Source organism: Tupaia chinensis, unplaced genomic scaffold (genome assembly GCF_000334495.1).
Source record: "Tupaia chinensis unplaced genomic scaffold, TupChi_1.0 Scaffold000046_3, whole genome shotgun sequence".
Taxonomy (NCBI): Eukaryota; Metazoa; Chordata; class Mammalia; order Scandentia; family Tupaiidae; genus Tupaia; species Tupaia belangeri.
Genome location: NW_006159504.1, coordinates 2,087,847 through 2,091,162, shown reverse-complemented (window position 1 = coordinate 2,091,162; position 3,316 = coordinate 2,087,847).

Below are 3,316 nucleotides of genomic sequence, written 5' to 3'. Positions count from 1 at the left end.
GGAAACTTTCTCTTTCTCTCTCTCTCTCCTTCCAGAACCATGCATGTACATGTGCCCATTGACATAAAAAAATCAAAATCAAAAGTCTAAAGATGTAATTAAGATCTTCAAGTAATGTTTACTATCCAGCATATTCTGCTTGCTAAATCCTTTGGCTAGCTACTTAAAGTTTTCACATATCTCTGCAAGGGCTGATAGAGCTTAAAAACAGAATGTTAGAAAAAGATGGATTGAGGAGCCAGCAGATGGCATAATGGTTACATTGCTGGACACTCACACAGCCAACCATGGTTCGAGTCCTAGACCCGGTGGCTTAAAACTCATGCAGGGCACATATGCATGTGTGCCCCAGATCCCGAGAGGAGAAGGGATTGTGGCATTGCCATCTCCCCTAAAGGGGTGATTTCTCACTCTCTGTCTCTCTATTTCTCTCTGTTTCTCCAGTGAGCACACAAATATAGAAGAAAAAAAAAAGGTAAGTAGAAGTCTATATAAATTCATATGTCATTAAGAATTTTTAAAAACATTTATTTAGCTCTTTGTCTATCTATTTATTTTCTGTGACTTTTCAAGCTACTGGGTCTGGGACTTTAACTGCAGTTGGCCATGTGGGAACCCAGGCCCTAACCACCATGCCATCTGCTGGCCCCTAAGCAAAATTTTAATGTAGAATCTTCTAGGTGACAAGTATATATACATATGGCTGTTCATTACAGAATTCTTCTATTCTGTGATGTAAATAATGTCAACAACAAATGTAGGAAAAAATAATATACTGAATAATTACCACACCTCTAAGACACAGTAAAATTTATCTCTATTTTAATGAAATGTTTGTGTCAGATATGTCATGACTTTTCTGATGACCCAATATTTATTTATTTTATTTATTTATTTATTTATTTATTTATTTTTGGGAGGTTTTTGCTATAGGGCACGTGCGCTCGCCAGACAGACAGTGAGAGACAGAGAGACAGAAAGGGAGAAATCACCCCCCAGGGGGGATGGTCACGCCGTAATCCCTTCTCCTCTGTTCTCCTCTCGGGATCTTGGGCACGCAAGCACACGTGCCCGGTGTGAGTTTTAAACCACCGGGTCCGGGACACGTACCGCGGTCGACTACATGGGAGTCCAGCGACATAGCCATTACGCTAACTGCTGGTCCCCCAATATTTATTTTTTTAAGATATTTTTGTTTTTGTTTTTGTTCTGTTATAGGGTCCATGCCCTTGCTGGAAGTGGGAGGTAGTTTTTCACTACCTCCCATGCCTCAAATCCCTTCCCCTCCAGTCTCTTCTCAGGACCTTGGGCACACAGACACACATGCCTGGCGTGATCTTTAAGCTGCCGGCTCTAGGACTGGAACCACATAGTCAGCCATGTGAGATACAGCACCTTAGTCTCCATACCACCTACTGGCTTGAGACTCTGCATTTTAACATAAATCTCCACATAAAGAATTGATAGCTTCCAAATAAAATGTCATATTTTTGCTGAGGAACCATGAGAAGTTGGTAGAAAGAATTTCAAGAACAGAGTTAAATATTTATATCCCAAGGTTTTCAACGATGTGGCTGAGCATGTCGCTTTTCAATTTTTTAACTGAGCATAAGAGAAAACTATGTAGGGAACCAGCAGTTAGCGTAATGGCTATGTCGCTGGACTCCCACGTAGTCGACCGCGGTTCGTGTCCCGGACCCGGTGGCTTAAAACTCATGCCGGGCGCGTGTGCGTGCGTGCCCAAGATCCCGAGAGGAGAATGGAGGAGAAGGGATTGTGGCGTGACCATCCCCCCTGGGGGGTGATTTCTCGCTTTCTGTCTCTATGTCTCTCTCTGTCTGTCTGGCGAGCGCACGCGCCCTACAGTGAAAATCTCTCCAAAAAAAAAAAAAAAAAGAGAGAGAAAACTATGTAAAAGAGAAGACGACTATCTTCAGTAATCCCATGGCTCAGAGGTGATCCCTAACAACAGGTGGTGCTAGTGCTGCTGAAGGAGGCCATTAGGCCTAAGCTGTCTCGGCATTTCGAGTTCCTGTATGACAACCGCATCATTCTATAGGGCATAAACGAACTAGACCCTAAATTAACAGTCCATTTTTTGTACAAATATCCAGGTTTTAGTTGATCACAGCCAACTCCTCCCTCAAGCAGATCCCCAGCTATGGCCAATCAGGCAATTTCTCTACTTGGCTTCCAGGCTCGCCTATGAAACTCCCTACTAAAGCCACTGGACAGAACTCTTCATCCCTCTTGTGATTCTGAGTGCTGCTGAATTCATGAGTGGCTCTTTGCTCAAGTAAACACTGCTAAATTTAATTTATTTAAAGTGTTTCTTTGGACATACTTAAAGCTTTCTTTTTCTCTCCACAGCACCTGTGTTCATATGCACTCTAAGTCCTACAGGCAAGTTCCTGCCTTGGCGCTCCAGGTAGGAGCCTGGGAGAGGAGCTGTGTCCCTGAACAGGGTGGGAGGGAAGTGGGAAGAGAGAGAGGAAGGAGTATGGGGAGACAGGAGAGGAGAGGAGAGGTCAGCAACTGTAAGGAGGGTACTAGAGCCAGGGACCTGGAGCCCAAAGACAGGCCTATCCCATGCATGGCTCCCTGGCAGGAGCCTGGTGCTTTGCTCCACACACCAGAGAACAGTTCCCCCCATTCCACGCCACTCCCCACTCCAGCTCTAAACAAGGCCTTGCACACTGGCATTTTCTGGCCAACATGTACTATACTGTATTAATAGGTGTTGATCCTCCAAGATAGTCTTTCTTGACACACATTTGCTCTAGTCCTTCTTGAATTAAGAACCAACAACAACTGAGACCAGCAGTTAGTGCAATGACTATGTCACTGGACTCCCATGTTGTCAACCAAGTCCCAGACTCAGCGACTTAAACTCACGCTGGGTGCATGTGCATGCATGCTCAAGATCCCAAGAGGAGAATGGAGAAGGGATTGTGGCGTGGCCATCATCCCTGGGGGGTGATCTCTCACTTTCTGTCTTTCTGTCTCTCTCTGTCTTTCTGGCGAGTGCAAATGTCCTATAGCAAAAACCTCTCCCCAAAAAAGAAAGAAAGAAAGAAAGAACCAACAACTGATGGTTCAGGAGTTGCCTGTGTTCTCTTCTTTGAGAACTGCACTCTCTTGTGTAGGAGATGCTAACTTAGGCCACTGTGAACACTCAACCCTTTCTTTACTACAGATTATTTGAAGGACTCAGAGAGCTCCTTGATGGAAGTGGAAGGAGAGGTGCTGGTGCTCCTGAAGTCTTGGTTCAAGATACAGAGGACCTGAGGGCAGGCGCCTGGAAGTGGCTGGGCTA